Below are 20557 nucleotides of genomic sequence, written 5' to 3' on the forward strand. Positions count from 1 at the left end.
GTTTCAAAGGTATACTCAGAGTAGCATGGTTAACAACTACAACTATGACAAAAAACAAACAAACAAACAAACAAAAAACAAACCCATAAACACACAAAGGAAAGAAAAGAAATACTAAAAGCATCAATGGAACCCAGCAAAGCTACTTTTGGAATAGCTTGCCGAATAAACATCTTGTGACGTTTATGCTGGTGAAGTTTATTATTGTATGAGACTTCAATGATTTCAATCCAAATCAAATATAGATTTAAAATATTTGATGAAATATATGCCTATGTTATAGATAATGTCTGCTTATTTATTTTCCAATTTAAGCATAACTATTAATAAATTTTAAAACAATTTTAACATGCCTTTGACCTGTAATGAACAACTACAGAACCTGAAAGATGATTAAAGATTCAGTAGTAGCATAAGTAATATTTGTGGTAAAATACTGACTTAAAAATAATGTAAACTACATTAAAGCTACTTAAATAGGACATGGGAGTCGGGGAAGACACAAGGTCTAAATACTTTTCAATATTTTGTCTTACAGAAATATTTTTATATTGAAATAATTATATTTAAATTTAGATTTTGTGATTAAAGTTAATTTAAAGTTATGAACTATAAAACCACCATAGGAAAGAGGATAATGTTTCGATAGTTATTTGTTAATGTAACAGTTTATAAAACAAAAGTAACCCACAGTATAGGATTTTCACATTTACAAAGTGTCAAGTGTTTACTTCTTTATCAATATCGCCTACATTTTCATTATTTAACATCTTTGCCCAGTTCCCACTGTAATCAAGTGTACTTCCATGCAGGCAAGTTAGTGCCCAGCTTAGTTTGAGGTTAAATGTAAAAAGCTTTGATGGTTTCAGTTCTCAGAGTTCTCTTGCAGACGCCTTTGTTCTGACCTTTCACCCACCCACTAAAAATTTGGAATTATCCATGCTAATCCTGGAATTCTGGTCATTAAAAGAAAAAAAATTGTGTATATCATTCTCTGCATCAATTTCAAAAGTTATTCTTCACACCAATATTTAGAGATGCAGTTGAAGCTTAAAATATTCAATTGGGCATATAATTTTATAAAATATAACATTCTAAAAGGAATCGAGAATCATGTAAAATGTAACCTATTTTTACAGATCTATAAGCCCATATAAAATATTTAGTTTTCTGTGTACATTCCCTTATCTATTTAATGACACCGTATTGTGCTGATTTTGTCTTTTTCCTTCATTAGCCTATATAGTCTTCATGAGAGTAAATGAAATGAATCATGTCTTAAATATCGACTTCTATTGTTATTTTGAATCTTCCTAAGGGTATAGATCAAGGTTTATTCATTCTTACCTTACCTTCTGTTTTAGCATTTAAGACAGTTCATAGTAGACATTGGAAGATTGGTTAAATTGCTATTTAAATAACCTAGAATACAATTGTTTAAGTAATTTACCAACCTTTGCAAAGCTGAATTATAGTTGTCAGTATTACATAATATTAAGGTTCAGATATGTGTTTTTTCTTTATTCAGCTTTTCCTATATTCTAGAAAATTTCACCTTGTTCATAATAATTTCTTAGAAACTCTTGTTTTTTTTTTGTTTTTTGTTTTTTTGTTTTGTTTTGTTTTAGATGGAGTCTTGCTCTGTCACCGGGCTGGAGTGCAGTGGCGCAATCTCGGCTCACTGCAACCTCTGCCTCCCAGTCTCGAGCTATTCCCCTGCCTCAGCCTCCCGAATAGCTGGGATTACAGGCATGTGCCACCATACCTGGCAAATTTTTTTTAAAATTTTTTTTATTTTAGTAGAGACGGGGTTTTACCATGTTGGCCAGGATGGTCTCGATCTCCTGACCTCGTGATCCGCCTGCCTCGGCCTCCCAAAATGCTGAGATTACAGGCATGAGCCACCAGGCCCAGCTGATATTATGGACTAAATTGTGTCTATCCCCAAATTACATATTTAAGTTCTAACCCTCAATGTGGTTATATTCGGGCATGACACACTTAAAAAGTGATTACGATTAATGAAGTAATAAGTGCATATCCTTAATCTAATATGACTGATGTCTTCATAAGAAGAGGAAGAGATGTCAGGGATATGCAAACACCCCTGTGAAGATGCAATAAGAAGGTGACCGTCTGCAAATAGAGAAGAGAGGCCTGAGGAGAATCCACACCTGCCAACATCTTGATCTTGGACTTCCAGTTTCCAGAACTGTTAGAAAATAAATTTCAGTTGTCTAAGTCTTCTAGTCTACAGCTTTCATTATGGCAGCCCTTGCAAATTAATACAGTTAGTTTGGGCCAGCTCACAGAACTTAACTCTAAAGTGAAAGCTGGCAAAACAATTTCAAAATTTTACAAATGAAATTTTAAAATTACCTAATTTTAAACACTTCCTTATTTTGAGCAGGCCATTTTTTCAAAGATAAAAGCAAAGAAATATATTTTAATTTACAGAAGAGCAACTTATGTTAACTGAAGAAAATGCTTACTGAATGTGAAGTTAAAGTAAAATGTGTTAAAAGAGACTTCCTTAAATTATTTTAGCTAGAAGCATAAATCTGCCTCTAAACATTCTATGATAGCATAATGAATATAAATAGCATATTATGCCATTATAAATAGCAGTTTTAAATGATATGATTAATAACTGTTAGTTCTGGAGCCATATGTTAATCTTGTGGAAGCAGAAGCTGGCTCATATACTGACAACCTCTGTTTGCCCTACTAATAATTCAACCCCTAGTTGTATTGTCACATTGAACTACAAGTTCCTAACAGAAATTACTCCAGAATCTAGGAAATGAAACAGATGCTAAAATTTCAAGAAAGCCTTCAGAACAAGAACATTTAAAAAATCATTTTCATGTAGTGCTTGGAAGAAATCGAATCTGCTGGTATTTCATGTGCTTAAGCGATCATAGCTTTCCCAGCCAGTGAGTATCTTTAAAAGAGAGGTTTCTGTCTTTCATATCACATATTATTTTGATTAAAGTAATCATTTAATAAACTAGATCTGGAAGAAGTCAAAGTTCTTTTATAAGATTATGACATAATATTAATAATTAACATCTTAGAAAAATCTCTTATTTACTGAACCACTGTTGTTTTCAAAGAATAAGGAAAACATTATGATAAACCTCATTAAAGGTATACTTTATATAGTCTAATAGTTATAATTATATTTCTTCTTCTTCTGTATTTTTTTCAAAATAAACTTTTAAGTTTTTTAAAAGAACACATTAAAGCCAGTTATAAATTCTTGTCCACTACTGCCAGGAAAAACAATAAATCAATACGGCCTCATGCAACTTATTTGGAAGTCCAAAATCGATGGTAAATATTATAATATGAATTTACATTTCAGAAAAATATATGTTCAAGTGCATTGTGAGTTAAAAAAAGAATTTTGAAATATGCATGTAAGAGATGTACTCTTCTGAGAGTAGAGGTGTGGGGAAGGCTAGGTTCAGAACAGAGGAAGAAAGTAAATTTTTAATATCTACTCTTGGTTTGTTTACACACAAATACAGTAATAATCCACGTCTAGAGTTTTATTTTCCAATAGATTTAACATATCTGAATATTGGATACTTTGCGTGAGTTTTGTGAAAAGATTGAGTTAAAGATTTCAACGCCATTTGAGAATTTCCTTTAAACACACTAACGGGTATCTGTGAATACTGGCTTTTTATATCATGGCTGATTTATAAGAATGTACATGTTGCCTTTCTTAGCTGGAACTGTATGTGGCAGGAATAGGTTAATCTTTAGGGTTACATAGATCAGCAGCAAGACTTCCCATGTGGAAGTAGCTATATTCATCTTTCCCATCTGAAAATAACTTTATTAGAAAATATCACATATCTTCTGACTGCCAGGTGACTCATAGGAAAGTACAAGATACCTGAAATCAGCTACATAATCCTATAGTTCATGCACTATTTTCAAACACTTTGAAACTTACTGTTGGTAAGTAAATGTTTATCTGAATCATATCTAAATCATCTCTTCCATAATTACTCTTGTGATTGAAACTTTGTTAGGCCTCAGAAGCCTCGGGATATCAAAATAACTCATAAATTCCTGTACCTCAGAACATCTGCACCTCAGAACATGAGACTTCCAGCATCCTGGAAAGTTCAAGGCGTTTCTTAACCTCTCTAAAGGGATGGTCTGCCAGCCAGTCTCTTTCATAGGACCACCATAGATCATTCTTTCTCTAACATTCTGACTTAATTTGTCCATGACTTCTGCCTTTATAGTCAACTGGAGTGCCTTTACTCTGGCTACTATGTACTATTTTATGTTGACACTATCTCCTGATGCTCTCAAAGTCATCATCTCTTGGGGTGCCAGAGTCCTGCTACATTCTCGGCACAACTGGTGAAAAATGGCCTTCAAGTTTACCCTATGCTGTGCTGCCATCTGGGCCCTATAGCAGCACAATTCCTGTCAAGAGTTTTATTAATTCCCTCATGAAAACACCATTTTCATATTCAGCTCTCTAGAAGCTCCAAACCAGTTCAGTGTCCAGTAAGCATAGACACCATGCCACCCTTTGAGCCTTTACATTCTCATTGTCACAAATTGGGTCTCCCAAACAAAAGAAAACCATCCAACTTTCTTTGTCCTTCTTCAACAAAATTCAAAGCTTCTTGGCACATTATTTCAAGCATACAGATGACAGCAGGAGTGTAGAAGGAAGTGGACAAAAGGAAGGATATTTAGACCAAGTATTTTACCCTGGTTCCACCGTATGAATAATAGGAAAGTAGACATTGTCAGGAATTCACTGATGCAGTGTTAAAAAATCTTTTACCAAAAGATCAAAGGTAGATAGCAGGAAATAAGATAAAGAACTGACACCCAATTGTATCCACAGGTCAAGTGTTTTTATTACCAAAATTCCAATTAAAAAATTAGTGTTTCTAGAAAATAGATATTTATATCTGGGTTCAGGCAGATTAAAAAATCAATGAGTTTTAAAAGTTGCATTTAATGAACAGAGTGCTTTATGTTTTTTTGTTTGCTTTACTAATGTGCCAGTTTGATGTCCCTGATAACAAGTCCAGCTTGATAGCCCTGCTAACAAATCCAGCTTCATCTAGTACAATAGAATATATTTTTTCTCAATTCTTTTCCATTTACTATCTGCTCAGTTTCTTAAGTTAGAAAATGACTTGACTAATTCAATGGACAATGGATTGGATATGAATCTAAAATGAGGCAGTTTCCTGAAGCCCAGACTTAACTGTACGCGACAATTTGCTTTGGGGCATTGTGAAACAGAAGATTTCTCAAATTTGTCTAATAATAGTGAGGCTCTTATAGTAAATATCACAGAATGCTTTGTTAAATTTGAAGTTCAACATATAAGAACATGTAGAACATGTCCAGAAGAACACATTAATGTCCAGAAGACCCTACCTAATCTTGTCTCTTAAAGTTATCAGCAACATGCTGATATCTTTATATCTGATATATTTATCAGCATGTTGCTGATAACTTTAAGAGACAAGATTAGGTAGTTTGTGGACATTTTATGGAATAGTCAATACAAATCTATTGAAGAGAAATGGTATAATTCTGGTTGTGACACTAGATTACTATTCTGTTTCTTTTAATTTTCTTGCTTCTCAATTTTAATCTAAAATATGAGGGAGGTGTATTAAAAGATAAAAGGATCTTTGTAATCCTAAGAAGCTATGAAGATAGTCTATTAGAAGATTTAAATATAGGGATTTTGAAAGCTTATGTTCAGATATGGCATTAAAGTAATAAAGTTCCAATAGAGAAAAGGAATTACAATTCACATTACAATATTTAGATAGGACTGTAAGAAAATAAATGGCTCTTCCTTATTNGGATCTTTGTAATCCTAAGAAGCTATGAAGATAGTCTATTAGAAGATTTAAATATAGGGATTTTGAAAGCTTATGTTCAGATATGGCATTAAAGTAATAAAGTTCCAATAGAGAAAAGGAATTACAATTCACATTACAATATTTAGATAGGACTGTAAGAAAAATAAATGGCTCTTCCTTATTTCACAATAAAAATTTCAGACAAATTTGACCTTCAAAGATATAAGTCTGAACAATAATAATAGAATATAATAGAAAAATTGTTCTGACTGCAAAGAAATAGACCTTTCCCAACAGTCACTTCAAAATGCAAACCAGAATGTATGGTCTATATTGTTTTTAATTTAATGTATCTATGTTAACAAGCATACTTCTTCCTCTTCATTTTCATTGCATAAATTTTTACTTGGAATGCTTTTGAAGTGAAACTAATGTGCTTCAAAGTTACTTGTATGTATGTTTATTTCACCAACTGTACATATGACTGTAATTTCCCACCAAATATGGTATCAAATATGTAAAATCTGAGATGTTATAAAAGCATTCAAAATCATATTTTCCTCATAAAGAAAACACAAAATTGACCTTAATAGGATATTGTTGAGGAATATTTTAATTATCTGGCTATAAAGATAAATTCCAAGGTGTCCTAGGATTTAAAAAACTTACTCTAAAGTATTTTGCATCTGTGTGTGTGTGTGACAGTGTTTGAAGTGACAGGGAAACCTATGTCCTATGTGTCAAGGTATTGTTTTCTGGATCATTTATTGACATATCTGAAGGCTTGGGAAAAAATTTAGGATAAATAGAGAATAATGAACTTTTTCAGAAATAACTAAGCTTACTCCATGCAATAGAATCCCAAATGATTTGAAGTTAGACTTTATTATCAGTTATACAGTAAATGTGATAAATAAGTTCACCCTGTGAGATATAAAAAATAAAAAACTTCAGCATGACCATAATTTTTTTTTATAGATAACGGGCTCTCATGCCTAAAGCCTGGTTAACAATAGCCACATCTGATTTCAAAATATAGATATGCCCAGTGAGGTAGTTCTTTACATTGGGAATTGCTGGTTAAGTGTTGGTTACCCAATTTCTCTTATTTAAGGCTTAATAGATATTTGATGCCATATAGACAAAACATTTGGAAGAAGTTTCAAATTCTATCTGGAGATAGGTGTCATATAAAACACCCTAAAAAAAAAAAAAAAAAAAAAAGAATGGTTTAAAAGGCTTGCTCGAGTTAACTAAAGATTGGCAGACCCATTCGCCAGGCTTATTGAAACAAGCTTTACCCTCCTTTAAATGCAGGGTCTGTTTCTCATTGGCAGGAATGTTTTAGATTCAGCATATTAAAAGCTGCAGATATTTGTGTTGGGTTTTCCTTTGTGAGATATCTACAGCAATGTGAGACAGCGAGTACATTTAGCCACAGGAGGAACTTCCCTTAAAATCATAGTAAATGACTGTGCTTTTCTTATAAGCCACACCCTTCCTAGGCATTTCTCAAATACTTTACATAGAAATTTCCTCACTTTAACAAAAATCAATAAATGCAACTAGCATTTCATTTGTTTTCATTAACTAGTAGAAATAGCAGTAATATATTGTTAATTGTATTAGCAGGACCCTATACCTTAATGCGACAAGTCAAAAGGCATCTGGCCATTCACAAGTATTGTGACTGATGGATTAATATCGACAAAAAAAATTGGATAATCTTGGAAAAGCATAAAGATGTGCAGTTTACAAAGAGCTGGCTGAAAATTGAGAAGAACTGGCAGATTTGAAACCGTGACAGGTATAAATGAATTGTGGTATGGCCTAATTAACAATTTTACTTCATCATATTCATACTGGAGTCTACATAATTTGGGAAGAGGAAATATTTTGTCAAAATTGATATATCCCATAAAATATAACTAACATACTTTGCAAGGAAGCTTAAGGAAGGCCTGGGAGACAAAAAGGACAACAAATATAACAATAATAATATTTAAGTGCAATAAAGTTTTATAATGTCATTTTCTTAAAGTGGTTTTCTACATAGGGGAAATCAACACTGCATTGACTATTAGACTTAGTTTGGGGGTCTAATGGACTCTTCCTGAAATTTAGACTGAGGGATCAGATTATTAATGGTAGACCTAAATCTGTCTCAAAGAACAGTATTTGGACTCCAGTAAAACCTCTTCAGATACTCTCTGTTTAACTGATTGCTTGTTTCAAAGGTCGATTCATTTTGGAAAAGATTATGGATTTTCTCACATTTTATGACAACACAAATGTTGACAACTTATGTTTTTGTTAATGTATAATATTATTTTTTATCAAAAAAGCAAGCTATTTGCTAATAGTCATGTCACAAATATAATTATTATACATAGAATTATACATAGAATTACCCATTTTCAATGGACCTTTCTTAACTTCCTGATAATTTATTATCCTTTAAAACACAAGAGAAACCCATTTGGTATCTTCCACCTATAGCTTGAAAGTCTTATATTTATTTGCTTATTAGTAGTACATTTCCATTTGATACATATAATATTAGATTGCATTATTCTAGATCCAATTTTTCCTTCTGTAAGTGAAGTTTATGAGATAAGATTAGTTGTTCTAGTCACAAATGCATTGTACAATGAAAAGCATGACATCATAACTCACCATATTTTCATGATAAGAAAAAATTGTATGCATATTTATTGATAAACGTATTTTAAGTGTATTCCTTATAGTGGAGGAAATGCAATGATGAATGAAACACTCTAGTAAAGAGCAATGTGCTCCAAGTTTTTCTGTTGACACCTTGTGTAAAATAATTTTGAAAAAACATCACCCATTTCAACTGACAGATCAGTTGCAAAGCATGTAACTTTTGGCACATTTTAAATGTTGACATTCTAAACTATAACTGTTACATCATTTTTAAAAAATTCACAGTAAAACATAAATATAAAAGCAATTCAATATCTACCACATTCATTTAAAATAAATGAATGAGTTCTTCACAGCAGTTGGAAATGATAGATCATTTCTTTCTCTCCTTGAAATCATATCCCAGTCCACTATCCACCCTTCATCTTAAAGAATTTTATTCTATATAAAATGTATTTTTATATTTTAAATTATTTTTAGTGATACCCTGAAAGAGAGCCGGACAAACCATTTATATAGAAAGAAAAACGGGAATAAAAGTAGCAACGGAGCAAGAAAGAAGATAAAGTGACACATAGAAACCTAGATCATTAGATGCAACAGGTAACACTTTAAAATTTGTGATGTTATAGTGTCTGTCTTTTTTTTTTTTTTTTTTTTTTTTTTTGCAGATGCGTGTGCATTGCGTGTGAAGTAACCATCTCTTTCAATCTTCTTCTCATGAAAATCTTTACACCCTGCTCTCAAAATTTTTGCAACAAAATTTGTACATAGATTACAAATTTTATTTTAAAAAAATCCTGTCCAAATGGCAGCAAATGAATGCTTTTAAAAGTTCTTCCAGATTGCATTACCACCATAACTTTTATAAAACTAATGGCAATAATTATCATGTTGATAATAATAGTAGCTAACACATCTGGAAGGCTTACTAAGTTTCAAGCACTAATCTATACATTACCTATTTATATCTCTACTTGTAGCTATCTATTTATATAGTGTCCACCAAATCTGGAAATACAAATGATATATAATGAATGATTCACTTATATATATTAGATTTTAATACTTTTAAAAAGTAATATTTGATTTTCTAGACTTTACGGTCACCTTACAACAATCATGTAAGGTAGGTACTATGATTAACCCAGCTTTACCAATGAGTCAGTTTATTAACTTTAACACATGATTAAAAATTGATTAATTCAAGGGTTGAATCAGGCAGTCTGGCTTTAAAGTTTACACTCAAGATCAAAATGCATTATTATAGACTTTGAGATATAATTTGATTCTTAATCCATCTTAAACACAAGTAAAATTTTATTTGCCCTATATTATTTAATGAGATGAAGAAGGGGAAGCTGACATGTCCTTTTGAAAGGAGGCTTGGCAAACATCAATGTACCCACCATCCTCGTCCCCTTGTTTGTGGCCTAGGAGATTGTTACGCTTTGCAAAAGTGCTCTCTAGTAAGATTCAGAATGGGTAATACACCACTTGTGTTTTTTGGTGTGGGGAGGGAGACGTAGGTAAAAGAGAAGAAGGAAGATTGTGAAGAGAGAAGTGGAAAAGGATAACTAGCTGGAAGCTTGTACCTTCGAAGTTTTCACTGGCAGATCAGTTTTAGGAAGGAGATCAAATCGAGTTTGAGGATTAGGAAATTGATTTCTGTAAAACAAGCTGTTTCTGCCTATGTGGTAAGAGTACGGATAACTCACTTCGTAGATCCTTGGTCTAGGGAAAAGAGTAACAAACACATAGTAAATGGGGAAACTCAATTCTACCAAAAATGAAAATGTTGTTGCATTTGAGAACCATTATGGTGGGCAATGTAGTAAAAAAGATAGACAAGACACTCATCCTAATTTAATGTAAAACAAATTTGTAAAGAAAAAAATGATAACTAAAGAATTTCATGAAGGTATTATCATCACTGCATATAATATGCTTTCTACTAAATTTCAATGGCAGTTTATGTTTACCTACTTACATATTAAATAATTGCTATTACATTGGCATCATAATTCCTCTTATGAGAGGAACTGTTCTTTCTGATAAATTAAAAATCCACTTAGAGTAGAGCAGACTCTTGGTCATAAATGTTATCAGGTGCTCAAATGTCAGGGGAAGAAGTCTCCTCTCCATGAACCAAATTAGGAAATGCGTTACTTTTACTCGTGCAACAGAAGCTGGAAAATGAGTGACAAAAGGAAAGAATGGGTAAAGATAGAGTAAAGTCAAAGAGATAGAGAGAGGTCAGAATAGATTATTGGGAGAAATAAGTGACATCTAAAAATGGTCATTTATACTATTGATTTGAAGTTGTTTACATTGGTGGTATCTGAACCTCTCCCATATCTGCTACTGCGTAAATCTTTAATGAAGTCTACTATCTGTGTGAGTGAAATTTTTTACAGAGATCAACAAATTACAGGATCAATGCAAAGCAGAACAACTTTATTCACTAAAGAAGAGTCTGATTAAGGGCAAATTAACAAGGACATTACAGGGAAGCATATTCATATTCCACCATTTTACAGAAAGAATAATAATATGAAAATCTTTTAGTGATGAAGGAGTTACTGGTAGACTTCCATGGCACTTAAGATGAGACCCTCAAGGCACATGATCAAGTACGATTACCAATACTTACTTATTTAAGCCAGTGCCATATTTAGGTCCCAGCTTTATTTTGCTGCGGTACATGTAAGTTAACATAAATGACAAGTCACGCTGACCTCATTTGTTTGAATTTTAACTACTTTAATTGGAAACACTGCTGATTACACAAGAAAATGAGAATAAGTATTTTGTAAACATTCTGTTATAAAAATGAATGTTTTGAATCTTTAATTATGACTTGCAAGTCATTAATTGTGTCTCTCATACACATGGGAGTATACCTAATTTGAACTCTGAGCAATAGGACAGTGTGCTTTAAAATTTTAAAGAGATGATAAAATAATCATTCATAAAATTGATTTATTAAGCACACTTCAAAACACTATATAACTTTTCTGGAGTATTTTCATATAATTTACAAATACATTTTTTAGTTTATATAATATGCTAAATATTGTTTCAATTTTAGCTGGATTAAAATTTAAATGCAAAAATTGAGCTATTAAATGATTACAAATTTATAAGTTAATATCTTTACTATTTTGGAGTCTGAAAGAACTTTCCACAAGATTACTAAACTTTACCGATAACTAGAAATAGATACTTCTGTTGCCAAAATTCAAACTAGCCAGAGACATTTCTCCTTATATTTGTTTATTTCCCACTTCTTACCCATCTGTCAAGTTTCAGTCAGCTGCTATGATCATATAACATAAACCATGCCAAAAAAAAAAAAAAAAAAAAAAAAAAAAAAAAAAAAACCCTTGTAGTTAGAGGAATTGAACTATTACAAATCACATAGCTGCGTTACAAAGAACTTCAGATTTTTATTTTTAGCCTCTTATCTTGTAGGGTCAAGGAGTTATAGGCAGCTATTTCAGAATCTTAGAGCCGGAATGAGGACCTGCAGAAATCTTAAAGAAAAACTTCTCATTTAGAGACACAAATTTAGGAGCGCCTCAGGGAGGTTTTGTGATTTGCTTTTATATTCCACGGCAGTGGTTAGAAGAGCTAAGACTGGGAACCCCCTCTCCTAAGTCTCTGTTCGGTACTTCTTTTATTATGTTAAAATGGAAACATATATAATTCAAACTAATATGATGGCAAACTGCAATCATAGTTCTCATTTACATTTTTAATTTCCATAAAGAAAATTTTTTTCTACCTCTGTCTTGCTGGAATTGAAGTGAATTTACACCTTAAACTGCACCATTAGAACAAAAGCAACTCAAATGGCAGCCATTAACTTCTCACAGAAAATCTTTCCAATGCTCTACAAGTTCTGTGAGACCAGGCTAACGAAGAGAATGCACCTTTAAACTTGGACCTTTCATTTTCAGTTACTTCCAATGTATCTTCTTCAAACTCTCAAACAGATGTTATAATTTATAAGTTGAAAAACACACTTGGAAAAAATATAGTGTATTCCTCTCAGCGTTCACATGAAGACATGACTGATACAGATAGTGGGAGGCCAAATCTAGTTCTTCCCTAGTAAGTGAATTTTCTCCCATTGTGCTCTCTTTCCTATGTTTCTTTATTAAGCAAACTTTGGGCCTTTTGAAAGTTGATCTGGTATTACTTCACATAAAAACCATCAGGAAGAAAAATCCAGCTGTCAGATATAAGTAGGCATTTTGAGCATTCAAACCTTGCTCTAAGGAACAGTGAGTCATGTGAAATGCAATGTGCAAAGGAAGCTGACACATGAAAGAACAGCACAACAATGATGAGTTCCCAAAGACATGCTGTGGGAGAAAGAACAATTATAGAGGATCTATTTTTGGGCCCAGCAGTATGAACTGGGAATTTTAAAATCACAGCTTAAGTACAGAAGGAGGAATGATGTCACCCAGTTTTAAATTTAAGAGAAAATAATTTAGTAGCCTTTAGTTTTAATTTAGGTTATTACCATTTATTATGATGATACATTATTGAATTGTCAAATTTCTGCAGTCTAAAAACAAGTTAATGCAGGACATTTAATTTTGTAGGAAAGGCAACTATGAGGTGTAATATTAATTGCATAATTAATATTTTATTTGCCATGGTACTATAATACCAAACATAAATAACAAGACAAACACATCTGGAACAGTAGTCTTTCTGGAAGCACCAATGCCCCGAAAGCCTGTAGTTAATGCCCAGGATTGAAAATGAGACCTCAGAGTGGCCAGGGAGTTCTAAAAATAATATTTAGAGTCATTTAAAGTTTTTTCCTTTGCTTATAAATAAGATATCATCTTATGTTCCAAATACAAGAAAGTTTTACATCCATTCATAGGAATATAACAGTAACAATGTGAATAGAAAATAAAGAACTCTATAGAGAAAAGGAATTTAGTTCAAATGAGCAATTTAGCCCTATTTTATCATGTTAAACATAATTTTTGGTATATATCCATATAATTATGGTTATAATATGTTTTATATAGTACATATACATATATGATGTCTGTGGCTAATTTTACAAAATAACTAATATTAATAAATCTACTAGGACACATTCAAATTAATTTGACACTCCCAGTAGTCTGGCCAAGAGAACAGCAATGTGGGCACTAAGTCCACTGCCAAGGTCCCAAGGAAATAATTTTGTAAGTGTGACAGATGTCCATAATTCCATCTTTATCAGTATTTTGTTAGATTGACTTTCAAGATTCTCTTTTATTCTAAAGTTAACCATATACCTTTCTGTGAAATATTTCTTACTATTGTTAATATGGTCTTATTATCCTCAACTTTACCAGAAATCCTACATGTACTTTCATTAGGTCATGAATGTTCTTTTGTAATATATGCAATACCTGAAAGTAGGGCCATCCAAAGTTTTGACAGCTGGTAGCACAAGTGGTTGGTGTATCATCGTAGGACCCTAGATGACAAGAGAACATTCCTGTGAATTTGGTAATATTATGAGTGGATAGTGGGATTTCTCAGAATTTAACTTCAAGTTAAATACTAGTGTGTTTCTTTGTTAAAACCATAAACATACATATTTCAAATGATACTTTTCAATGGAAAGTTAGGAGGAGACATACCAGGTATATTGAGGTTGTCACCATGCTAGCCTGAAAGTAATCAGTAACTTTGTTTTTGGCATCATATGTCCTAAGAATGGGAAATCCAATGGGCACAAACATGGAGGCAGATAGTGCCTGTTGTTTAAGGTCCTGGCCCTAGGAAGATGTGTAATCTGTGTTTGCATGGTTCTGGTCTGTGGGCTGGGGATATGGTAGTCACTGCTCTCATGGAGCTTATATTATAAGGAGAATAAAAGAGAAACAAATAAATATAAAAATGTCCAGTGTTGATAAGTGGCATGAAGGACAGTAAAGCAAGCTAAGGGAGAATAGGGAGAAATGTATGATGGTGGTATACCAGATAGAATAGTCATAAAAAGTGTCTGTGAAGAGGTGATATTTGAGCAGTAGACCTGTAGTAAGGGAGCACACTACCCTTAACGTTCGGGAGAACAGTTGCTTTTAGAAGAAAGGATGACTGAGCCAATGGTTCTAAGGCAGGAATAACTTGGCTAGTTTAAAGTACAGAAAAAGAGTCAATACAGTCATAGTGGAGTGAATGAGGGCAAAAAGCATTCAAGAACTTCGTCAAAGAGGGAACCAGAGGCCAGATCTTGTCAGTAATAAGTTTTAACTCTCTATAAACATAGGATGTTACTAACAAGTTAAATTCATTCCCTGTCAAACAAATATTGAAGTTACATAAATGTAGTTTACATACATCCTTTCAGGCTCAAACTAATGTTGAAAGCAAGACACAGCTAGTTTACCTTGCTTTGCATTTATACACTGTTTGAATTTCAAGAACTTGAAAAATGTCACAATTGCATTTTGTGAATTATTTATCTCAATTAACTCATATTGACATTTGAAAGGCTTTTAATGACCTTGTGCTTATGGAGCATCAATTTTCTACTAGACCTAACAATAATCAGATCTATTGCCAATAATTTCTTTAAAGTCAATAGAGACGTTTATGTAAACCCTCAAAAATATTCAGAAAGCTTATTATTAAAAGTAATCTCTGCAATTGAATCTTTTGTAAACCAAAAAACACTTCCAATTATTTTGAAAAATTACCTTGTAAATGTTTACACCTTCTTGTGTTTTAATAACATATTATATATCACTAAAAATTGACTACTATAATTAGAATCATGTGGTCGTATTAATTAGATGTCTATTTGTACATTATCAAAAAGTCTGCATATGCAGTTAACACACTGCATAAAGATGTTTCAGTCAAAGACGGTCCACGTATATGACTGTGGTACCATAAGATTTTCATACAGTATTTTTTACTGTACTTTCTATATTTTGGTGTGTTTAAGTACACAAAGACTTACCAGTGTGTCACAGTGGCCTACAATATTTAGTACAATAATATAGATTTGCAGTCTAGGAGCAATAAGCTTCACCACACAGCCCAGGTTTGTAGCAGGCTATCCCATCTAGGTTTCTGTAAGTACCCTCTGTAATGTTCACACAGCGACAAACTCACCTAATGACACACTTCTCAGGACATATCCCAATCCTTAAATGACACCTGACTATATTTAGATTCTAGATTTCCAAAAGCTATTTCAGAAAAAATAAAAGCTCTTATTAGTCTCGACCTTTATTGGCATACATATGGAATTCAGCAGGTTCAAGGTTGAAGTTTACTTTTAGTATTTTCCCAACTTGCCAGAAAATACCACTAGAAGTAGAAATACTCAGAAGCATTATTTTTTTTTCTGCATGGTTCTTTTTTCATCCCAGTCGAAAATGCTATGAAAGAATCTCTCCTGCTTTTTGGTGTTTGGGACATGTAAATGGTCACTTCTGGCTATCAGAAAATTTATTGATGAGTTAATTTTGTTAATAAACATGTTGCATATATTAATACAATTACAATGTATATGTGAACATATATTTACTACCTCTTTCTTCTGAAAAATATCAGTTATCTGTGATATCAAATTATGTGCTAAAATAGGTTAAAATTCAAGAAGAAAGGGTAAAAACAAAACATTATTAAGCCCCAATGTAAAAGATAAAAATACCTAGAGAAAACTCAAAAGAAAGAGCTAATTTTGTTCAAGTAGCAAAACTGGTGAAATGGTTGGACAATAAAATCCTAATCAACTAAATCTGGAAAACACAGAAAAGTAGTACAGCAAATAGGGATAATACCTAGACTTTCTTGATATGATGTTGCCATGGTGAAATATAACAACTTAGCTGAAGAAAAAAATATATAAACCTAAGTATATTTATGAAGAGAAATCAGAATCTTGAAGAAATATACTAGTTAAATTCAGCTGATGGCTATAAAGGCAATCAAGTGAATTAAAAAATGAGGAATTATGTGAAAAGCACAAACTTCAATGCTTTCTATGATGTTTTGATGTGCAAGAAATAATTTTTTACAATAGGTAGAAAGAGACATAATCACTCTCAGGAGATATGCAAGCTTCATAAATTATTGTAAATGTGCAACCAGCTTTTAAAAAAGAACACATAAACACCCCTGAATAGAATTATTCATTTTCCTCCTCTCTTTATTTTTCAAAGGAGATTTTGATAGATATTAGATAGTTTTTGAATAAAGAGAAATAGAAAGTTAGAGCTATGATTCAAGACATTTTCTATCTCTGTTCTTGTTCATGATGAGAAATGTTATTCATACATATCCAATTTTAAAAGCAATAAAACATATTTTTCCTTTCCCTGGACCATCTAACCAAAGAGAGATAGTTAATCCTTCTCTTAAATAGTTAAAAGCAAAAAGTGACTTAATTATAATCCTGCAACATTAAGTCACTGCCATTCAATTAGAAACAAATGTTTCAGAGGAAAATTTTAATTCATTTAGCTTACAAATTCATTGTGACTCATAATAAGGAAAATGCAGATTAAAACCACAATGAGATACTATGCTACACTCAACCGACTAGCAATAATTAAAAAGTTTGACAATAATACACAGCATTAGAAAAGATATGATGCAATGGAAACCTCATATACTCTTGGTGGGAGTATAAATTGGCATAAGCATTTTAAATTGCTAGGATCCTGAAATCTCACTGAAAAATATATCCTCAAAAAAACATGGACATATGTGTACCAGGAGATATGTTAACAAAATGTTCAAAGCCTCATTGTTTGTAATGGCAAAACTGTGGAAGCAATCCAGATGTTCCTCAGCAGGAAAAAGGATAAATACATTGTGTTACATTCATACAATGGAACACTGTAATAGTGAAAGGAAAGAGCCACAGCTATACCCATTAACAATGATTTATCTCAAGAACATAATGCCAAATGGAAGAAGCAAGTCTTCAAAGAATGCATTCAAGATAATTCCAGTTTCATTAAAGTAAAAATAAAAACAGAAAAATAACGTAAAAGTTTGCCCAGAAACCATATGTGGTAAAGTCACAAAGTAAAACAAGGAAATGATTAGTACAAGCTTAGGGTAAAGGTTTACTTCTGAGGATGTCCATGTGAGTCAATCAGGGAAGAACATGATGGACAATCTTGGGTCTAAGTATACAGGAGTTTATTTATTTAAACAGTATATGTGTATGAGTTAGACTGTCCTTTATTTTGCTATAAAGAAATATCTGAGGCTGGGTAATTTATAAAGAAAGTAGGTTTAATTGGCTCACGGTTCTGCAGGCTGTATAAGCATGGCTCCAGTGTCTGTTTCTGGTAGAGCCTCAGGAAGTCTACATTCACGACAAAAGGGGAGCTGACATATCCTCATATCTCCTGGAGACAGAGGGAGCAAGAGAGGGAGCAGAAAGGTCCTATACTCTTTTAAACAACCAGACTTTGTGTGAACTAACATAGCGAGAACTCACTTATTACCAAGGGGAAGGTGCTAGGTCATTCATGATTCAATCTCCTTCCACCAGGCCCCACCTCCAACACTGGGAATCACATTTCAACATTCAACCTTCATACAAGATTTGGAGGGGACAAACATCCAGACTATATCAGTATGGTATACATAACATTCTACATACGAAACTACATTCTACATTCTACATCTAACATTTCTACATAAGAAAATTAAGAAAATTTCTTAATTATAAAGGTTTTTGTAGAAAAGCATGCAGAGCAGAATTCCCTCCTACTGAATGATGTATTTGTTATGAATCTACGGATCAGCATATATGAAATGCAATTTATTAGGGAAAGGTCAAGGGATCTGGGTGGGAGATGGAGCTGCCTTATACAGTACTGATCCTATCTGAAAGTTTATTATGTGATTTAAATGTACAAATTCTATTTGATTTCAAGTTAAATTCTTATATATACAAAGGAATTTTGGAACAGCAATGATTTCTAACCCTTAAATCAAGGTGTGTGTGTGTGTGTGTGTGTGTGTGTGTGTGTGTGTGTGTGTGTATTTACCCCTGAATCTGATGAAGGTGAAAAGGGTCTACAAATTTGTAATTTGGATTATTACGAAGTTCCTAAGATTTTTAAGTTAGAATGATTCAGACAGGAAAAATGTGCCACCAAGTCACAGAACTAATCATTCTCAGCCCAGAATTAAAATGGGAAGTATTACATACTTCTTGTTATTTATGGGTAGTTCAGTATACATTTATAGTTATTGTTTAGTTATTTGTGAAGACAACCACTTGATTTAAACATGTGTCCTATTTACTGACTTATTTTGTTATTGTTAAGTTTGACTCTATCATGTTATTATGCCTTATTCACACAACATCCAAAATACAGAAAAGAGAACACTATCTCAGGGCACACATGCATCACTTAAGCATCATGTCCATCTGTCTGTTGAGCCATCCCAGACTAATTTGGTAGGTTCAGAATAAGCAGAGAGATTTTCACTTTACCAAACAGCACTGCTGCTTTAAATGTGGTATGACCAATGTAGCCCAACATGTTGAGGTCCTGAGAGACTGAGACAGATTTTATGACCCCTCCACTTAAAAGCAGAGTAATTATCTTGACCAATTGGGTTCAATCCTGAAACGCAAGTCAGTTATTACCACCCAGGAGGTGGTATTTACTTTTCACAATTTCTAAAATAAATACTTTTCAGCTCTTATCAGAAGTAATAACCCTGAGGCTTAACACTCACCATGCCCCAATCGAAAAGGCAGATTAAAGGTTTACCATCCAAAATTTTAGACTAAGCATCTGGAAGATATTTGCATGTCAACTAAAAATGGTACCCACTGAAGTGCCCATTGTCCATGGCCATGTAGACAAAGCATCTCATCTTAATTTATGTGATTCGGCACTGGATTTTTATAATGTAACAAATTACAAATCTAGCTAAACAAATGTCTTATTGGACTAATTTATCTTCTTTTACAGCCTCTCCTTTTATCTTCTCTTTCTTTTCCTGTCTTTATTCTATTTGCTCCCCTTTTCTTTTAAGGTTTCTCTTGCTTTCAAATTTCAAACCTCCCTCTGATCTTTTAACTTGGTGAGCAATAATTACTAAGTTAATATTGTTTTTACAGTCATATATTTCTATTCTTTAGATGCGAAGTTTTTTGGTTACACTCTGTTCTGGTTGGCTTTTCACTCTTTAATCTTGTTCCTTTCATTTCAAATTTCACCAGCTTTTGGGTCAATCTCCCAAGACTTCATACTGCCATTTGTAAAAGCCACTGTCACCAGACCTGAAACAAAATGCATTGCTCTGGATTTACTCAAAAAGAACGAAGTTTAGGATGTGCAACATTTTAAAATGTTAAATTCAATTTTAAATACATATTCAAAACTGAGATACATATAGGCTGGGCACCGTGGCTCACACCTGTAATCTGAGCATTTTGGGATGCCAAGGCGGGCGGATCACGAGGTCAGGAGATCAAGACCATCCTGGCTAATACAGTGAAACCCAGTCTCTACTAAAAATACAAAAAATTAGCTGGGCGTGGTGACGGGTGCCTGTAGTCCCAGCTACTCAGGAGGCTGAGGCAGGAGAAGGGCGTGAACCTGGGAGGCGGAGCTTGCAGACTGCACTCCAGCCTGGGTGACAGAGCGAGACTCCGTCTCAAAAATCAAAAATCAACAACAAAAAACACTGGGATACATATAAACCTGGAGAGCACATCTACTTTAGAAACATCTGAAGTGACTAATTAGTTAGCAATAGGAATTAATTAAAACGGGATTTATCAGAGAAGTCTTAATAACATTTGTTTGTAAACATCATGAATTATAAAATTGTTTTAAGGTTATATTTCATGCTGTAGACTAGCTGGTTATGTCCCTGGTGTTACCATCAATCTCTGGAATAGACATACTTAACACAGTCAAGGCAATCCAACATACAGAGAGCTAAAAAAAAAAAAAAAAAAAAAAAAAAAAAAAAAAAAAAAAAAAAAAAAAAAAAAAAAA

General features: G+C 32.9%; 1 protein-coding gene across 1 annotated transcript in view; it reads right to left on the minus strand.

The window, feature by feature from the left end:
* CALCRL (calcitonin receptor like receptor) overlaps positions 1–20557 on the minus strand; it is a 105548-nt gene that overhangs the window by 70499 nt on the left and 14492 nt on the right. Inside the window, exon 2 of the mRNA XM_017881436.1 lies at positions 13964–14031. The gene's annotated coding sequence lies outside the window, so the exon portion shown is untranslated. The remainder of the gene's footprint in view (positions 1–13963; positions 14032–20557) is intronic.

Source organism: Rhinopithecus bieti, unplaced genomic scaffold (assembly GCF_001698545.2).
Source record: "Rhinopithecus bieti isolate Rb0 unplaced genomic scaffold, ASM169854v2 scaffold_12512, whole genome shotgun sequence".
In the NCBI taxonomy this organism is placed as follows: domain Eukaryota; kingdom Metazoa; phylum Chordata; class Mammalia; order Primates; family Cercopithecidae; genus Rhinopithecus; species Rhinopithecus bieti.